The following is a 21,972-nucleotide window of genomic DNA, read 5'->3' on the forward strand; positions in this document are numbered from 1 at the left end:
CTAGGTTTGTGGAAGAGAATCCCAGCAACATTACTCATCCTGAACCCAGCTCATAAAATGGATGCCACAATGCATGAAGGAGCTTTAGTCCAAGAATTACTTAGGTACTTCATGATACTTAGGTACCTGCCAATACTATTTGAGATGATTAGTAAGTTTGTACCAGCAGAAGAGTGGAAATAAAGTGACAGTGTAAGGCCTGTGGTGGGTATTTATTGATTTCTCAAGTATCCTAAGAGAACATGTGAGAGAAGGAGAAAGGGAGGGAAAGAAAGGGAAATATTGGCATTGGATGCAAATACAAGAAGTTGTCTACTTACATAGTCCTTTTGCTTAAGAGATAAAATAAAATTATTTTAAAAGATTTTATTTATTTATCTTTAGAGGGGAAGGGAAGGACAGAAGGAGAGAAATATCAATGTATGGTTGCCTCTTGTGCGTCCCCTGCTGGGAACTGGCCTGCAACCCAGGCATGTGCCCTGATTAGGAATCAAACTGCGATCGTGTGGTTCGCAGGCCTGTGCTCAGTCCACTGGGCTACACCAGCCAGGGCCTATGTGTTTTAAAGAAAGAGGACATTCTATAACCTTAGATTGTGCTTTAGCCAAAGACCATGGGTTAGTTGTAAACTAAAACTATAGTTTTTTTCCTAAATCCTAGAATTTCATCTACAAATCCTTCAATAAAATCTATTTTTTGCTTAAGGTAGCAATATAATAATCTGATCTGAATGCTCAGATTTAAATTTTTATTGCTAATTTTATTTGTTTATTGCCACTTATATACAGTGTTCTACCTTCATTTTATATATCTGTTAAAAAAGCTATATTGGCTTTCCAATAAAAATTATAATAGTTTTACTGTTTTACAGATTTTGGATTAATAGAATGTTATTGACCTAATTTTGAAAGAACAAATTCTGTTTATTCTAATCTATATTCTTTTTGACTTTACTATAGTGAAATTTCATTTTTCTAACATTGAGTAGACACATTAGAAATAAAGAATTATTAAAGATTCTCTTTGAATTGCTTTTGAATGGAATAATGACAACAGTTAAATGAAAAACTTGCTTTAGAAAGTATTAATAAATTAACTTACCACTGATACTTGTTGGAAGTTGGAATGACTATAACTATATTTTTAGCTTTTGGCTTTCTTATACACTTTTTCATACACTCATAGAAAATGGAGTTTTCCTAGTTTTATAGATAGAGAAGTATACTTTATTAATTCACTTAATTATTTATTGAGGAAATACTAGTGCCATTATATAAAACAGAGAGGTCCCCTGCTTTCATGGAGATTATATCCTGGTAGGAAAGAAAGAAAATAAATACACCACAGATGCAGTAATGTTATATCCAGATAATTTCTATGAAGGAGGTAACATAGGGTAATATTGTAGAGTTTGAATGGATAGTAGGAAAAACTTTCATAAAAACTAATGTGAAAGAAGCCTTCTTTGAGGTTATTGCATTTAAATGGATCTGAATGATGAGGAGAAGCCAACATTTAAAGATATTTGGAATTAATCTGACTTTGGAATGTGCTTCCCAGATATAAAAGTAGGAACATCTTAGTAAAACACCTTGCCCACAGCTAGAGTTTCACTGTGAATCGCAATGGCACCTTCCTATATTTTGGGTCACATCCCGACCTCCTGGCCTCTAGAGGATGGGCTGTGCAGCTGCCAAGCATTCAGTCCACCTCCCAGATCAGTCTGGCCAGGATGATGGGGTAAAGACCAAACCCCTTTCTATTCTTTCTGGGCACATAATAAATCATATTTCTCTACTTCTTGTGCAGCTAGGGATGGCCATGTGACAAGTGTGCTGCTAAGAGGGTGTGAATGGGGTGATAAATGCTGCACACATCCCTCTTTTCCTCCTTCTCCATCTCTTGCCAGGACTTTAAGTACCTAAACGAGGTTGGATCCACATGGTAGACAGTCCCTGGATAGTGAAATAACCATGTGCAAGGTGACCTCTTCAGAAGTGCTTATTTTTGACTATACTACATGAGTAAATAATAATCAACTTCCCTTCGTTTAAGCCACTGAGTTTCGGTTAAAGTGGTTTGTGTTGTATTAACTAAACTAATGTAGCTTCTGTGTTCTTTTCTTTTTTATATATGCTCTGTTCTCATTTTTTCTGACTAAATATCTTATAATGCTGCCTCCAAATTACTTTCTGCTGTTCAAACGCCTCTGTGTCTTCCTAATTTATAAATAATGAGTAGCCACTGCCAGAGGCAGAGGGTCTACAAGCTTAATGGTTGTTGGCAAGTGTCCACAGTCTCAGGGGATGAGAACACAGCAGGGGCAGAGATTCCACATGTGGTGATACTTTTTTCCCCTGCGTGGCTTAAAGCATGCTTTGCACCAATGTCTAGTACAGTTCTCATAAGCTAAAGTGCCAGACTCTTTTCTAGGGCAGGGACATAAGGTGTGTCTGATTCGGCACCCTGAGAATGAAAGGAAATGCAAGGTACATCTTGCTTAAATAAAATCTCCTGATGTAAAACATGAATTATCTTTAATTTAAAACATGTCATACTCTCACGCTTTTTCTTACATAGGTACCCTGTTTTTCATTCACATAAGGCCGTCTCTCTTATTTCTTAGTGTCCTTCCATTAGTCTTCAAGTGACAAGTGATTTAATATTTACTATAAAAGACACTACAATGTCCATGATGAATGGTGGGAAATTACTTTGAGAGTAGTAATGAGCTGTCTTCAGGAACTAAACAGAAAAAAAAAGATTTAAAGTTCAATTTTCACCCTGGCCAGTGTGGCTCAGTTGGTTGGAGTGTAGTCCATTAATGGAAGGATTGCAGGTTTGATCCTGGTCAGGGTGCATGCCTAGGTGGTGGGTATGGTCCCCAGTCTGGGAGCAAACAATCCCCTATCTTGGTCTGGGTGCAAATGGTAGGCAACAGCCGATGCTTCTCCTTTGCATCAATGATTCTCTCTCTCCCTTCCTTTCTCTCTAAAAAGCAATAAAAAATGTCCTTGGGTAAGGATAAAAAAACAAATAAATAAAAACAAAGTCCAATTTCAGACACAAGAGTGAGGCACCACAGAGCAGTTCCCTACGCTTGCCTGTTTTGCTCTGCGCAGAGAACAAATCACTTTCTTCCTTGGAGACCTTACCAGTCTCATATTCTGGTTTGGAGCTCTGGAGGACTTTAGGCATACCAAGTACAAATTATGACTCTTCAATGGATAGGTTAGAAAACTGGGACTGAGGATGTTGGGGAGAGAAAGGGCTTTGAAATCTGCTAGGTCAGAGTTGGAAACTTGGTTCTCCCACTCTGTATTTCCATGTCTAGGTCTCAGTTTCCTCAGTGGTGATAGTATGGTTTACCTCACAGGAGTGCTGTGAGGTCGCCTATGTAAAGTGCTTGGCAAATAACAGCAATAACAACTGTAACTAGAATAATAAATGAATAAATAAAACAATGAGACTTATGGAGTGCTTGCTGTACATCAAGCATTGTCTTAAGTGTATTGGCTCATCTAATCTTCACAACAGTCCTTGGTGGGAAACTCTATTATCACCTCCACTTTACAAAAAAAGAAAGAAAGCAAGCAGTAAAGAAACGGATTATGTAACTGAGATGGGGTTCTAAATAAATTGTGCTGTTATCTTACTAGAAATTTACATTATTTCTTACTCTCTCCTGTCCCTTCTTTATCTGGACAATAAATATACTGCCTGCCTACAATTTAGGTTGATAATCTTAGGTGCCCAATATCTGTCAGAAAGAAAAATAAGATAAAAATATTTAATTTTAGTGCAATCAGCCTGTCAATTAAAAAGGATATCAAAGAAATCAAAGAAGACCAAAGAAATGGAGAAACATACCATGTTCATGAACCAGAAGACTCAACATTGCAAAGGCATCAGTTCTCCCCAGCATAATTGATAGAATTTACATAATGCCTATTAATATCCCTGCAAGATTGTTGGAGACACAGACATCCTTGATTTTAAACTTTATATGGAAATGCAGAACCTAGAAGAGCTAGCAATATTTTGAGAAGGAAGAATAAAACGGCAAGAATCACCTATCCAACATTAAGGTTACCATATATCTATAGTAATCAAGGCAACATAGTATGGGCAGAGAGATAGACCTATCTATCAGTGGAACTGGAGGACTCAGAAATAGACCCAAAAAATATCATCAGTTGAGAAATCTAAAAACCTTTGAGAACTAGAGCTAGGTAGAGCATTGTTTAATCTCATAAAAGGAAAAATTGATGAATTAAATCCCACCTACATTTAAGTAATAAAAACATTTTTTCATTGTAAAAGACCTTGTGAAGAAGATGGAAAGATAAGCTACAGTCTGAATGAAAATATTTGCAAACAGCATATCTGACGGGTGACTCGTATCTGGAATATATTCTTAAAAGTCTCAAAACTCGACAGTAAAACAAACAGCCTAATTAGAAAACACATAAAATATATGGACAGATTATTTCCTTTTAGAGGATCTACAGTTGGCAACGAAGCACATGAAAAGATGATCAACATCATTAGCCATTTAAGAAATGCAAATTAAAAACATGATGAGATATCGCTCACACTTAGAATGCCTAAAATAAAACAGGTGGATAAAAAGCAAACACTGGTGAAGACTTAGAAAAAGTGGATCTCTTATGAGTTGTCACTGAAAAGCATATGGAAATTTTTTACAAAACTATATGTGACCTAACATTGCACTCCTCAGCATTTCTCCCAGAGAAATTAAACTTACACTCCTGTAAAAACCTGTACACAAGTATTCATAGTGGCTTTACTCATAATAGTCCCAAACTGGAAGCAGCACGAATATGCTGCAGTGTGTAAACATTTAAATAAACGGTGGCCCAGCCTACCATGGAATACTACTTAGAAATAAAAAGGGATAAAATACTGATCTGAGTTTCAAGGCAATTATGTTGAGTGAAAAAAAATCAATATTAAAATAATTACATACATAAAAACAGATTGATTTTAAGCCATTCTCGAAATGTCAAAATCATACAGAGAACACAGTAATGGTCACCAGTCGTTGGGGGGGGGGGGGCAACGTATCATAGGAAGCATAGGACAATGGATCTCTGCGGTGATAGAACAGTTTCCTACTTTGACTGTGGTGGTGGTTACACGGATCTACACATGTGGCAAAATTGCATAGAAGTACATACAGAGACACATACAAATGAGTCCATGTACCACTGGTGAAATCTAAATAAGGTCTATAATTGGACCAATGTCAAATTTCTAGTTTTGACATGGTTTGCTAGTTATGGAAGATTCTACTATTGGGGGAAAATGGGGGATAGGTACACAGGACCTCTCTATATTATTTTTGCAACTTCCTGTGAATTTATTATTATTTCAAAATAAATAGCTAAATGTAATTTTTAAATAGAAAAAAATAGAAGCATGTAGAATGGGGGAAAGAAGGGGAAGGGTTGTCAAGGAACATGTATAAAGGGCACATAGACAAAGGGTGGGTAGAACTGATGGTGGGATGTGGGGTTGGGTGGGGAGGGGGGTAGTGGGGGGGATGGAGTCAACTGTACTTGAAAAATAATTTTAAAAAAACTAAAAACATAAAAAATAGAAGCATATAGAAGTAAATCTAATGATAAACTTACACGTTCATAACAATTATGAAATTTTGATGGTCAGAAGGAAAAGCCTAATTAATAGAGAGTATACTATGTTTAGAGAGGGGAAGTTTTATTGTCATCCTAAAGAAGAGAATTATCCCATAATTAACCTAAAATTTCAATGGCACTTCTATTAGATTGTTAATACACCTTCACTAGGCATTTAATTTAATAGAAAATATAAAGAGTTACAATACATATATATTATATATACATGTTATATGTATATAAGGTCTATAATACCTAGACTTATTGTGGTCATTTCTAATATACACAATCCTTATGCTGTATACCTGAAACTAATATAATGTTATAAAATATAATGCCAACTATATCTTAATTAAGAGTTATTAAAATCTCTAACAATTATAGCCATTTTTCAGGGCTGAAAATGTATTAATGAAACAGAATAGAGAAAGAGGAAAACTTAGAAACTCAAGTACCATCATCAAGTATTGGAGAAACAACTATTCAATAAATCACCCTGGCTGATGTGGCTCAGTGGATTGAGTGCCAGCCAGAGAACCAAAGGGTGGCTGGTTCAAATCCCAGTTGCACATGTTTAATTTGCACATGCCTGGGTTGTGGGCCAGGTCCCCAGCTGGGGGTGGTCAAGAGGCAACCACATATTGATGTTTCCCTTTCTCTTTTTCTTTCTTCCTTTCTATAAAAATAAATAAATAAAATATTTTAAAAAACTATCCAATAAATGGTGTTAGGCCAACTAGTTATTCATATGGAAAAAGAAAAAAAAGGAGTTCTCTTCCATATGCCATTCATTAATAAAGTCCAGATAGATTAGTGACCAAAATATGAAGGAAAAACTATAAAAGGTATTATAAATGGTAATAAAACAACAAAATCTCCTATTACATCTGAGTTGGAAAAATTTTCTAAAGAAACACTGAATACTACAATGTATAAGAGTGAAGTTGATCTATTTGATTACATTAGAATTTAAAATTTCTATTTGGCAGAAGATATATAAAACAAAGTACAAATGGGAGTAAATATTGCAGTAAGTATGAACAAACAAATGAACAAGGAATTAGTACCCTGAATTGGTACAGAAATTCCATAAATGAGAAGAAGGGGAACTCAAAAATTGCCATTTTCTAAAAACAGCAATTCATAATAAAGAAATCAAAACTACCAAATAAACATATAAAAAGATACTGAACTTCACTGCTGACCAGGCAAATGCAAACAAACCGATAAGAAAATACTGACACACCATTATTAGGTGGCCAAAAAACATACCACTATGGTAACCACATCTTTGGCTGGGGATAGCCGGAATCATGAACTCTCATACGAAGGGCTGAAAATTTGCACCACGTGTGGCGGTGCCAATCAGTCTTAAGTAGGAGTGCTTCCACCAGCAGTTGTGATCACAGCCACACTGCCCACACATCGCTGAAGATATGTGAAGCCGACACCACCAATTTGGACAGCACTGGCTATTTTTAAGTATATGTTAAGAAGTTATATCCCAAATACCTGCCTTGTTCTACTACTAGTTGTTCTTTCTTCCTCTTGAAGCGCTAACACATGCTCACAGGAAGTCATATAATACTTATTTCACTTTTTGTAATAACAAACAAACAAAAACTTTAACAAAGAGGAAATAATTGACCTAGATCTAAAATTCCCATCATGTACACATCTCAAAGACATAAAATTGAAAAAGAAATATTAGTTGCAATATATATATATATATATATAGTACATACACACACACACGCACATATACTAAGATGCCAAATGTGTGTCAATGTCGAAGACGCAGAATCATATGGCTAGAGAGATGGCAGATGGATGGGTAGCTGATAGACCGAATGTGGAATGTGTGAGTACAAACATGGGGATCGGCATGGTACGTAGCAACTTCGAGATGATATTCTAGCGAACGAGGGGCTGCAAAAGGCAGGAAGTAAGGTTCTACTTATTTCTGTAATGTTTTCCATCTTTTAAATGATTTAAAGCAAATAAACCAAAGCATACTAACATCTGTTTAATCTCGTCGGTAGGTATATGGATATCTGTTACTTTGTATTTAAATATTTAAAATATTTAATAATACGAAATAATTTTGAAAGAAAGAAACAGAAAGCAAGCAAGAGGCAGTTTACTGTAGAAATTTTTTAAGTAACAGCATGTCCCTTCCCCATGGCAGTTTTATTTTATTCTTCGGTCTCCTAAAGCAGCCGTCTGGAGAAGGAGGTGCTCCTCAGTGAGGATTCAGTGGGGGGTGGAGGAGGTGACAAGTCTTCTAAGTGACAGGTTGGGGTGGTGACATCTCACGAACAAGCTTCCTCAGTCGTTTGTGCACCCCAGGGTCAGGCAGCTGGGATATTGCTGGGATTTTTAAGAGAAGCCGACTTGGCAGTATTGTAAAAGCAGGTCCCTCCGGTTGGTAAACATTCAGGAGTGCTTACACCTGCCTGCTCAGGTCTTTTCCTTGTGGGCTTGTGAAGGTCAGCAGGACGGGCAAGGACAGCCCATCTCTTCTCACCCTTGACAGCTTGGGAAAACATGCCAAGTATGGCCGTCAACATTTTCTTCCAACCACCCCGGACTCTTGATACAAGTAAAAGATTTTTCTTCTCCTGAGCAATTACTCATGGCAAAAAAGCTCCTATGTAAAATGATTAAATTCTCAAATAATGTCTGGACCATTTGTGAACTCAGGTCTAGTTCCCTTTCTTTTTTCTGATCTAAAGTATTATTGTTTCCACTGCCTACTTCCATTCTCAAGCAACAAACAGAAACTTGATCTGATTCATAGAAGAATTTCTTCTCGAACATGTGAAGTAACATTTCTAGCTCTGCGTCCAGTTCTTTCTGTTTAAGAAGACCTTTGAATTCATTGAGCCCGTGTGGTCCCACCTACCAAATGGATTAGAAGGTAGATTATAAACACAGTTGTTGTCAATGAGGGTTAAATAAAATTACTTATTTCTAGATAGAGAAATTAATATAGGTGTATTATTAATAATTATGAAAGTAATTTCAACCCTAATTCTCAGAAACCTCATCACCCTAAAGAAAAACAACTCTGCAAACAGGAATTGGAATGTATTCTAAAGTATGATGAGAAATTTTCATATGAAAAGCAATTTACCCTCGACAAAACAACATTGAACATTCTAGAAAATGTTGTTAAAGTACCTGGGAAGCTTAAATCTTTGGGAAGTTAGTGAAGTCATAGTTGACACAGTGTCTGGAACCAGACCACCTGGGCTTGAATGCTGTCTCAGGACTTACTTATTATAGCATCTCGAACAAGCTACTCTGCTACTCTGCGTTTCAGTTTCCTCACTGGATTGTTGTGAGGTTAATAAGTGAATAGAATAAACATACGAAATCCTTAAATAGTGCCTGGCACATACATTTCGTGATGGTCAATTGGGTGTGTACACTTGGCTAGGCTATATATAATTGTCAGTTATTCAACTAAAAACTAGTTGCCGTTGTGAGAATCCTTGGTAGATATCATTAAAGTCCACACTTGGTGATTTCAAGTAAGGGAGCACACCTGGAGGGCCTGATTCAGTCACTATAGGCCTTAAAAGCAGAACTGAGGGTTCCCTAAAGAAGAAATTGATTCCACTGTGGAACTTGAACTTCTGCGCATGCCCAAGAATTCCAGTCTGCCATTCTGATCAGCATGCCCTGTGGATTTTAGACATGCCTAGCAAGTCTCACAACTGCATAAGCCAATTCTTTGCAATAAATCTCTTAATATGTATCTTCTACTGGTTTTGCTTCTTTGATTGAACCCTTACTGATAGGCATATACAGACAGCACTGTAACAGAAAGCACTAAAAAAAATGCATGTTTATTTTTGGTCAGAGGTCTACCTGGTGTTGACAGAAGAGATTGTAAGACATAAAGCTTGCTCAGGAATTCAGAAATAGAGAAGTACATAAAAATTGAAGGGCAGGTAATTCTTAAATACTGAGAAATGCTGATGACAAATTTCCTAAATTCTTATCCTGTTACAAGACCCAGGAATAGACTCATCTTTCCCACAACAGAGCTCCTCTGGGTTAGCAGCCTTGGGAGGACTTTTGTGAATAAAAAAAGTGGTTCCGTTTGATACAAATTAAAAAGTGTCCATTTTCTCCATTTTACATAACTTATTTAATTGTAAAGTCTTTAATATTTCTAAGGGCAAATTTCATTCCACTTTCTTGTATAGACAGACAACTTGTTAGTTATGACTGGGGTATGGATGTCACTGGATCCCAGCTAACGTGTACTGTGGGACTCTGTGTGTCAGGTGTGTTCAGCTGTTTGAAATTTGAAAATAAATAATCCTTGAATCCACCAGTGCATTTGAAAGACTGCGCTCTGTAAGTAAAGACAGTCCTTCCAGTGTGGAGCCATGTCCCGAGCTGGTCAAATATGAGAGAGAGGAAGTACGGTCTGGCAGCTAGTTCAATTTCGCTTTGCTCTTTGTGTGTGGTGGGGGGGGAGGGAGACCAGAGAGGAGGGGCAATAGGGATCTGTCCTCTGTCAATAGTTACTTTAGGCCCTGGCTGGCGTAGCTCAGTGGATTCAGCGTGGGCCTGCGAACCAGACGATCGTGGTTCGATTCCCAGTCAGGGCACATGCCTGGGTTGCAGGCGGGTTCCCTGCAGGCCAACTCCCAGCAGGGGACGCACAAAAGGCAACCATACATTGATGTTTCTCTCCCTCTCTCCTTCCCCTCTAAAGACAAATAAATAAATAAATAAATCTTTAAAAAAAATAGTTACTTTACTTCCACTTGATTTTTTTTTACTTGCTCAGCATTTCTTTATATTACTGTACCCCCCTCCCCCGCCCCAATTACAGTGGCTGACAATCGATTCAATACGATGCCTCCACAGAGGGCAAGGGGAGAGACAAGGTGAAGTCTTCAGGCTTCTCCCAGGCCTACACTTATATTTGTCAAATGAACTAAAGAGATACATAAATATTTTCTTCTTTGTGCCTATATTTTATTTACATTGTTAAAATATTTTTTGAATAAAGAGATTGACTTATAATAAAGTATTAAGTATGACAACTCATGATGCTGTAGTTCGCATCTAAAAATAAGGCAAATTGATACTCGTTTATATACAATTTTTTTATAACAATCTTAGGCCAAATGATAAAATCAGCCCGCCCTTCCCAGAGCCCACCTTCTCCATTCTTCTAACCTTCCAAAGTGTCTCAACCATTAACACTTAAGCCCCAGACACGATTATGGATGAGTAATCATAAGATGTTTACCTAATCATATAAATTAATCACTATGTTATGAGTTTGGGAGAAGTGTTTTTAAGTCTTCCTTTGACTTCATAAAGAGTTTTCATATACTAGTCTAAGTGTGTGGAGAAAGGAAATCTTGGGAAGGGAAGCCCTTTATTTCTCAGGCAGGGAAAAATTTTTGGCAGCCCCCTGGGTACAGCAGCTATATTGAGACAGACAAAGTGCTGAAGGCAGACCTGAAAGGCCTGGATTCAAGTCATGGCCTGGTATTTAATAAATGTGGGCCTCTCCATAATTTGTCCACCCCCCCAAAGAAGGGGTGTCCAAGCTTTTGGCATCACTGGGCCATACCGGAAGAAGAATAGTTGTCTTGGACCACACATTAAATGCATCGTGACACGTAATCACAAAAAAATCTCATAAGGTTTTAAGTAAATTTATGATTTTGTGTTGGGCCGCATTTATATCCATCCTGCACCCTGTGTGGTTCACGGGCCGTGGGTTGGGTTGGATACCCCTGCCCCGGGGCTTCAGGTTAGGGTCTGCAAAATGTAGGAGATAGAACCTATTCATAGAGTGGTTTTGAAATCTTAAAATGATCATTTATTTGCGCATTCTTCCTAAGTTACAAGCTCTCTATAAATGGAAGGACTTATTTACTCACCAACACAATGACATTGCCTCTCGGTCCCCTCGGGTCAGGTTTCCAGCCAAGAGCACTCCGAAAGGGCTAGAAATCCTAAGAGCTCACACTTCTCAAGTCCTTATTAAGTGTTCAGCACTATTCTGAATACTTTACTTGAATAAATCACCTAATCAATACAACAACCTTATCAGGTAGGTACATAAGTATAATCAGAGAAGCAAACTAAAACACAGAAAGATTAAGTGACTCGCCCACATTTACACAGCTAATAAATTGTGGGGCTGGGATTTGAATCCAAATGAACTGGTTTGAGAGCAGAGTTATGACAATTCCATTCTACACACTGTGAGCATAAAATTTATATAAAGAGAGTTTCTCTATGACTTACGAATATTTCATTATTTTCTGTAGAAAGTAAGAAAAATATGGAGAATAAATAATTAAGTAAAGGAGAAAGTAACTTGGAAAATATGTTGGATATAAATAAAGTAAGCAAGCCTGTGTGTGCTGAAGGTGGACAGGAAAGCATGCAGGGCCACGGTAGCAATAAATATTCATGATGTCCTAAAGCAGCCACTCATGGGTGATACTCATTCTGACCCCAAGTATCTGAGAAGTACAGATAAATTATAGCTGCTCATCGGGCTAATTAGCAAGGTACAGCTATTGGCCAAATGGAAGCACTCTGTGTCTTTGGGAAAGTACAAGTATGTGTTGGCTCCAGGACTCTTTCATCTGCTGAGCTCCTTGGTTCAAATCTTAGGTCTACGACTTGCACCTACATTCACGGGGAAGGCTGATGTGTTAGAGAGACAGGAGATGTGAACGTTGCTTACCCAGTACTCAGGCAGGGTGGCCCTATTGTCTCTTTTACACTACCCAAGATTATCAACCCGCAGTTTCTTCCCCTTGCTCTTACTGTATACTTTAAACTGATTTTAAAAGCTGTGTGATAATTTAGTCTGTGAGCCTCTCTATTCTGTGGCCTTGGGGAGAGTATGCAAGTTGGTGTATTTGGAAGTTGCTTGGGAGATAATTGATCACAAGGCACCCTAAATTTCACTGTAGCCAATGATTTTTAAGCTCTTCCACCAGAAAGCCTCTACCTCGTTACTAGTAAGTAGGAAAAATCATATTTAATCTTTATAACCTTCCTTACTTCAGTCACTCACTGATAATGAAAATAAAACCAATAATGATAATGACGACTTAGACATGGATGCAATGATGTTCCGTATCTGTTGTATATGTGATATTCCGGGACATGCTGAGCTGCCACACATGCCGACTCCCCTGGCTGGTCCTTGCCACAGCCCCATTGGCTGGTTATCATTATCATCCTGATTTTCAATGGAGAACATCAAAATTTCCCAGGATACCGCTAAGGAGAATTCAAGAAAATTAAGTATTAATAGTCAAAAATTAAGTTACAATTATTAAATTGCTGAACAGGGATTTAAACCTAGCTCTGATTCTAGAGTTGCCCATTTTACCACTGAGTGGTATTAATAGGCCTAACTTCCCCGAATCAAGTGCACATTTAAAGGAGTAGATGAACCAGGGAGAGACCTAGGGAATCCACAAATTAAAGTGAGAGCCCGATGACCAAGGACTGCCAGCGTTTATGTGCTTCTCTGAATGAACACTTGAAAAATATGTACATGAGAGCCTAGGAAGAAAATGAACTTTCAATAACTCTGTGAAAACACTTTAAAATTTGTACATTTCATATACTAAACGCTTAAAAGCAATGAACTTTTGAGAGTAACATGAGGGACAATGAAAAAGGTCTTTCAATTTTTATGTTTGAAATTCTATATTATTAGAATTGTATATGCCGACATAATTTGATGTCACTTTCAAACACAATAAACAGGAGGAAAGGTATATTGTTCACATCTCCAAATACAATTCTGGTGGGCCAGAGCACATTCACTCTGATATTCACGAACTTCAACTTCCGGGGCCCTTCACAGACCCTGTACTTAACTTTTTCTTTGTTGTCTTGTATGTTTCCTGGCTCACAAAATACGTAATTTCCCTATGAAAGCATAGGTGGTAACAAAATAATGCTAAAATATAAAAAAATTAACTTAAAGTATTATGTTTAATATTGCCATCAAATAGTGCTATGAGAAAGTGTTAGCACATTTAAAAACAATTTTTAATAATTGTGCATGAAATTTAAAATAATTAAAATATTTAATGGAAATAATTCAAAATAAAATTTAAAAGGCAGCACATTTCCTTTTTTTTTTGGTTTCTTCTCTCTGTGCTTTTTTATTTCCTCTCTCTTCCAAATGTGTTGTTGTTTTCATAGAAGTCCAAAAAGATGGCAAAGTAATTTCAGCAGGGAACTTTATGCAGATGCAGTATTTATGACAGTAGTCCTAAAGAGAGTCTGTGATTAATGACCACATATAACCTGGTTCAATATATATATTTTTAAAGTAGTTTTCCTTATTGGCAGCAAGGCACCACAAAGGGGAATATACATGACAGGATCTCTTAATTCGAGGACACAGACTGATGGGTCAGTGGAGTATTGTTTATAACCTCTCAGATCAATGGTTTTGAAGGTCATGTGTGGCACACATTTATTTAGCCTGCCAGTAGCAAGTCTGTTTCCTGGATATTTTAACAAAATTGCTAACATTAACTATTTTCTTTACCTGGGCATGGATGCTATTTATTTTTCCAAACAACTATTTGAGGATAGATTCACCATACCCACTAGGTTGTAGGGGACGTTCAGTCACGACATTCATCTGATTCCCAGACTCTCTCTAGAAATTAGCCAAGAACTCACATAATTGAGAAGAAAGTTGTGTATCAGAAGTGGCAGCAGAAACAAGCATAAAAATAAGAAACTCACCCAAGTGAAGTTATTAGGGAAGGGTGCTGGAATCACACCACTATTCAACATCTTTTAATTTTACGGTTTGCTTTTTCCAGATTCCTTTGCATGCCTCGAGAGGCCCTAAGCCAGTGATTCTAAACTCTGGCTGCATCTTAGAAATACCCGGGGGAGCTTTTAAAATATATTATGCAAGGACCATATCTCTAGAGACCTCATTCAATTGGTAGAGCCCACACGTTGCTATTTTTGAAAAGCTTTCTAGAAAACTTTGAGGTGCAGCAGGCTAGACAATATTCCTCTGCGCCGACACTAACCAGGGCCATTCTTCTGCTTTGCCAAAGATCTGCAGCGGATTTTTGGACTTGAGTTAATTTCCCTCCCCCCCTTTTCCTTTACTTTATCCTCTGGTAACCTTCTCTTCTCCTTGCTCATTCATTCATTCATTCAAGAAACATTTACTGTGTATGTAGTGAGCACTGACACTGGGCTAACACTGAAGATACAAAAATATAATAATGGAAACCCAGGCACTGTCTTTGAAGAATCAGTGTATCAGATGAGTTTTAAATAAATAACAAATAATTTTTGAGTGTGCCTCATGTAGTATTTTCTTTCTAAATCTTATAACCCTAATACAGGGTGAATTCTCATTTTCAATTTCCAATTCATCTAATGGACAGTTAGCAACACCCCCCAAAGATATGACCCTTTGCCATAAGAAGTGTTGTGTCATCATAATACATAACAGGGTTTGTTCTCTTGGTAACATGGACATCAAATAGGCTACACACGCTTATTTTAGACAGAGGTGTAATAAACTGAGTGAAAGAGTCCCTGTGAATATGTATGAGGTTTTTACTACCAGCAGGCTCAAGTAGCCAAACTCTGACAGGTTGTACTGAACAGAAGAGTCACGCAGCCCAGCCGCTGCTTCTGATGTTGCTGGACTACAGCATGGCACTGACATAAAGTGAGACCTGGCGACTGCATGCATGTGTAGTGAGATCTGAGGCAAATTCAGAAAACGTTATTTTTGGCTCATTATCCAGTACTCTCTGTTTGTAATTTGTGCTGTTTTAAACGAAAGCTCTGGCCAAGGAATGCATGGGTACTTGGTGATTATTTTAGGGTTGAGGTTGACCCTTAGTGTGTCTATTTTCATTTTAACTGACGGTTCCTCTCAATGTGGCTATACTGGGGCATGAAGTTAGGAGAATCTAGGGCCTTAATATGTTGAATGACTTTCTTAAAATTCATGTCTTATTGTGAAGTAGGACTTTGGGGTAGTTTGCTAATGGCCTCTTGTCCTTTGTATGTATTCTTATGTATCAGACTTGCTCCTTCACCCTTCCATAAAGGAATCTATTGATCATGCTACCCCCTTATTTAAGAAATTTCAATGATCAGACTTGTCTCTAACATTTGTGGGGCTTGGGGGAAGAGTACAAGTGGAAACCCACATACATATAGTTAAATGTATAAAAATTATACATAAATTTTACAAATAATTTAAAAGAATATGTTCTCCTTGGGTGATAAATGCACCTTCCTTTTTGCTGTCAAAAATCCAAAAATATATGTAAACGTATGGTTTTTATACCAATGAATTAAAAAATAGTAAAAACAACTAATTATGTTATTGTGCATATCTGCATAATCTGATATGGCCTGATGATGTTAGGATGACTAATAAAATAAAGATAATATAGAACTTATATATTTACTCTGTAATATTTACCTTAGCAAAATCACTGATTATATTATTTTAATCCAGATTTTTACATAACATGTTCTAATGACAATAGAGATATTAAGAATTAAAAATATTAAAAGTAGGTCCTGGCTGGGTACCCCAGTGGGTTAGAGTGTTGTCTCCATGCTCTAAGGTTGCAGGAGTGATGCCTGGTCGGGGCACATACAAGAATACAAGAAGCAACAAATGAATGCATGAAGAAGTAGAACAACAAATCAGTTTCTTTTTTTCTTTCTTTCTCTCTCCCCCCTTTTCTCTCTTTCTCCCCCTCTCTCCTCTCTCTCTTCCCCTGAAATAAATTTTTAAAAATATTGAAAGTATACCAAATTAATTTTGGATATATTTTCATCAAAGATATATAGCAAAGTAAATATAAAACAATGAAAAGTAAAAATGATTTTTCACATTTTTTTCCAAAAAAAGGCTTTCTCCAAAAAGGTCTGACTTATCTATAAAATTAAAAGGCAAAGCCAAGTTATAATAAATGATTATCAAAATATTAAATAAGGTATTTTTAAATAAAGCTTTCACCCTCATGGAAGAGTTTTGCATAGGGCACCAGAGGATGACTTGCCATGAGGGAAAAGGTGAATCCCAGATTTGAACATCCCAGTCAACTGTCCTACAGAGAGAGGGGTCCAGGTGACTCAGGAGAGCCCATGTAAGTCCAGGTGAGTCCAGGTGAGTTCGGGCCACAGAGAACTGCCCAGCTGAATGCTGCCTCCTGAGAGAACCCAGGCAAGATGAGCAAAATAACCAGCCAGTCAATTCACAGAATTATCAGAAATAATAATTTAGTATTAGGGACCTGAGACAGTTCTAATTCTACTTAAAAACATGGCAGGGAGACAGAATAAGGGAGTTGCCCAGTGTGATACTGTTATATCATTGTAGGAGTTATGGTTTTAAACAAAAACAGCAAAATTCCTCTCCCTTTCTGCTAATTCCCAAGAAGCTTCAGAAAACTCCTAGAAGTTGAGGAAAACTGTAATTGAATCTGGATTATAACTTTGGTTCATAGATTTTATCTGTCAGGTAAAGTTCATCCTCACTTTTAGATTCTCTGACACTTGTGGAGCAGCAAAAAATTAAAGGTTAAGTATTTTTTAAATTTTGATTGTATTTTTTCCATTACCATTTAGTCCCCTTATACCTCTGCTCTGCAATCACTACGCTCTTGTCCATGTCTGTGAACACTTTTTCTTTTTGCTTAATCTCTCTATCCCCCAACCTCCCCCCACCTTTAAGAAAACAATCCCATTCACAATTGCTTCCAGAAGTACAAAATACCTAGGGATAAACCTAACCAAGGATGTAAAAGACCTGTACTTGGAAAATTTTAAGACACTGAAGAAAGAAATAGAAGAGGTATAAATAAGTGGAAGCACATACTGTGTTCACAGGTAGGAAGAATTAACATGACTAAAAGGTCCATACTACCCCAAACAATTTATAGGTTCAACACAATTCCTATCAAGAGTCCAATGATGTACTTCACAGAACTAGAACAAATATTTCAAAAATTTATATGGAACCACAAAATGTCCTGCATAGCAACAGCAATCCTGAGAAATAAGAACAAAGTTGGAGGTATCATGCTGCCTAATATAAAACTATACTATAAGGCCATAGTGATCAAAACAGCATGGTACTGGCATAAAAACAGACACATAGACAATGGGACAGAATAGAGAGCCCAGAACTAAGCCTACACCTTTATAGTCACGTAATATTCAACAGAGGAAGCAAGTATGCACAATGGGCCAAAGACAGTTTATTCAATAAATGATGTCAGGAAAATTGGACAGATGCATGAAGAAAAATAAACTAGACCACCTTCTTATACCACACACAAGAATAAATTCAAAACAGATTAAAGACTTAAATGATAAACCCCTAACTATAAAAATTGTAGAAAACACAGAGAGCAAAATCTTGGACACTGCTCCTAGCAATATTTTATCTTACATATCTCCCCAGGCAAGGGAAACAAAAGAAAAATAAACAAATGGGACTACATTAAATTAAAAAGCTTTTACACAACAAAGGAAACCATGAACAAAATAAAAACACAACCCACAGAATGAGAGAACATATTTGCCAATGCACCTGATAAGGGGTTAATGTCTAAAAAATTTATAAAGTACTTATAAAACAACAAAAAGACAAACAACCCTATTAAAAAGTGAGCAAAGGACCTGAATAGACACTTCTCCAAAGAGGACATATGGCCTATAAGAGATGAAAAGAATCTCAAGTCACTAATCATCAGAGAAATGCAAATTAAAACCACAATGAGATACGCTCTCACACCTATCAGAATGGCTATCATCAATAAATCAACAAACAAGTGCTGGTGAGGATGTGGAGAAAGGGAAACCTTTTTCCACTGTTGGTGGGAATGTAGCCACTGTGGAAAGCAGTATAGAGATAGATACCTCAAAAAATGAAAAATAAATTTGCTTTTTGACCCAGGAATCCCACTTCTGGGAATATATCCAAAGGAACCCCAAACCCTAATTTAAAAGAATATAAGCACCCTTAACCTATGTTCATTGCAGTGTTATTCACAATCACGAAGATACGGAAGTAGCCCAAGTGCCCATCAGTAGATGAGTGGGTGAAACAACTATTGGACATTTACACAATGGAATACTTCTTGGCTATAAAAAAGAAGAAAAGTTTACCCCTTGTGACTGTATGGACGGACCTGGAGAACATTATGCCAAGTGAAATAAGCCAGTCAGAGAAAGACAAATACCATATGATTTCACTTGTATGTGGAATCTAATGAACAAACTGAACTAACAAGCAAAATAGAGACAGACTTACAGAGAACAGGATGTAAGCTAAAAGTTAAGTTTTTTATTTGGCACTGAGTTAAAGCAGAAATGAATGTATGTCAAGTGAATGCAATAAGGTGATACAAAGGAGTGTTTAGCCAAATCCCTGAATCTAGCATATGTATCAATACACATCTAGCTGCTCACACATAGATCTGACCAAAACTTAGAGCTTACTATATGCAGTGAAACCATGTGCACCTGGTTTTATAAAACTTATTATCTGAGGCATCATTGAATAAGCATATGAAATTAATAGATACCTGCTAAGCTGACACTGTGCATGAGGTTCTGTGTTGGAAGTTATATCATATGTCCCATCTGAAAAACCATCGAGCAAGGCTTGCTTGTAACTGACTCATATTTCTGGAATGATGTGCATATTCTTCTTTGGTGGCAATGATAGATGAATGATGACCCTGAATTAACTGTTGTACACACTTGAGGATATATGAACTATTGGTCGTCTACGTATCACATAAAAAGTTCCTGCTGTGTATGTGTTTGTGTGTATATATCTATATCTATCTCTCTATATGCATATATATAACAAATATATATACCTAAACTACATATTCATACACACACACTGTATACTTATCTATATATACCATACATTCATATATATACTATATATAACATATGTATATATTTGGTCAGAAATATACTGATAATATAATCTTCATTTCAAAAGTATAAAGGGAAAGCTACTTTTTATTTTATATTCAAGTTGTTTGAATTTTCTCACTCTGTATATAAATTATTTTTTACAAGATTAATTTTTAAAAGCACATGCTCAGAAGCTAACATATTTAAGACAATCTGCATATTTTTAATCACTGTTTTATGAGCATATTTAACATGCTTTCTTTTTGTATTGATTTACTCCAGCTGCCATAATAAAATGCCACCAACTGGGCGGCTTAAACACCAGAAACTTACTTTCTCACACTTCTCGAGGCTGGAAAGCCCAAGCAAGATCAAAAGATCAAGGTGTTGGCAGGTTTGGTTTCTCTTGAGGCCTCTTTCCTTGGCTTGCAGATGGCCACCTTCTCTCTCTGTCCTCACCTATTCCTTTAGCTGGACAAGCACATCCCTGGTGTCTCTTCATGCGTCCTAATTTCTTCTACTTATAAGGACAGCAGACAGATTAGATTAGGACCCACACATGTGACCTCGTTTAGCTTTAAAATGCCTCTTTAAAGGCCCTGTGTCACATGTGAAGTACTGAGGATAGAGGGGGTACACAATTAAATCCATAATAATTTTCATTATCTAATTTATTAATATCAAAGATTATATACAAACCCCTTTATAGTAACATTAAATGGTATTTTATTTATAACTTTACATCATGGAAACATTTTACACTTATTTCTTCAATTACAATATTAATTCGTATTTAACATTTAGTGCTTGTTGCCAAGTGTGGCACTGATTCTTTTATTTGCATCATAGCATTCAAGCCTCATAGCAACAATGTGAGCCACGCGCTGACATTATTCCTATTGTGCTGGTGAGAAAACTGAGATTTATTGTAAGAGATCTTCATTAACTTGCCAAGTGTACGACTGATAAGTGGGGAGAACAGAGTTTAGTCCAGCCCCTTTGTATGCAGAACAGCTTTGCGCAGTGGTTATTGCAGGTACCATGCAATTTGCTGGGCATAGAGAAGTGAATAGTTTCCTTATACAGTTATATTTAAAATTTATGTATTGATTTTAGAGAGAGAGGAAAGGGTAAACATCAGTTTGTTGTTCCACTTACTAATGCATTCATTGGTTGGTTCTCGTATATACCCTGACCAGGGATCGAACCACAACCTTGGACTATCAGGATGGTGCTTCAACCAACACATCTACTGGGCCAGGGTGCCCTTTATATAGTTTGGAACTTTTATAGGGCAGCTCCATTTATTCATCTTTGTATTTCTAGCACTTTAGCTTGGCGCCTGCCAGATAGTTGATACTCAATATACTATTGACTTGATATACCATTGGTTTTAATTATTGTTATTTTTTAAAGTAGGGGATAATTGATAAGTAACTTTACAATATATTGAACCTGACATTGCAAAATTAGCCTAGTTATGTAGATGGAACATATTAGTAATCATTTTGTTCAGCATGAAAGCCTGGTGCATCATACATGTGTGAATCAAACCAAATGGAGAGTTTGAACGGTTTGTTTAAGGTCACCAGTAAATTGACGACAGATAAACAACTATCCAATAAAGGTGGATAAACAACTTTACCCCATTTCTGATCCAGTCACTTTACTTTTAAAATTAGGTGTTTCACTTAAGAGTTAAATGACCAACCAAAGTTTGTAAGAGAAACACATATTTCATATTCTTTAAAAAGTGCTTGGTAGTGTTCCTTTAAAAACAGAGCTTTAATTCATAGCTTTTCTGGCAATTAAATATTTATTTAATAATTCAGAGCCAGCTTGAGATGAACAGAATTCAGTGCTATTTTCAGAACAGCCATAATAGCATTTTTAAATTTACAATGAAAAACCTTACTCTGTTGGGAGAGCAATTAAACCTGTATCTGTCTGTATACTTTAAGATCACGAATTTACCTGGGCATTGCTAGGTGTTTCCCTGTAACACCTACCCACGTGCCTCCACGTTTTGGACAGTTTCAGACTTCCTTCTGAACGGAAGGCCCTGGGGTCTCCGCGTGCTGCCACTGGAATCCGATTCATCGTTGTTGCCCTCCTCCAGCCGTCTGGCTACTACTGGGAGTAGATTGGAAATGCAGATGCTTTATCAGAGCACCGAATGATGAAATCCTAAGCACTTCAAGTGGTTCCTAGTTTCTCCACTTAGAAATCAAACATGAAGGACCTTGTTCCTCTTCAGCCCCCTTTTTTGTACCCATGCTCTGTGTTATCATAATAGGGCTTCTTTGGCTTTCCTTCCTGTAAAAAGAGGGTAGAGGACATTCAC

The 21,972-nt window shown here is 37.0% G+C and overlaps 1 pseudogene; it reads right to left on the bottom strand.

The window, feature by feature from the left end:
* The window catches only part of LOC118981228 (PDZ domain-containing protein 11-like), a 106,705-nt pseudogene extending 84,977 nt beyond the window's left edge, over positions 1-21,728 (bottom strand).
* Positions 21,729-21,972: the final 244 nt, after the last annotated feature.

The sequence above is a fragment of the Sturnira hondurensis genome, unplaced genomic scaffold (assembly GCF_014824575.4).
Source record: "Sturnira hondurensis isolate 20B ecotype Veracruz unplaced genomic scaffold, ASM1482457v3 Scaffold0023817, whole genome shotgun sequence".
NCBI classification, from domain to species: Eukaryota; Metazoa; Chordata; class Mammalia; order Chiroptera; family Phyllostomidae; genus Sturnira; species Sturnira hondurensis.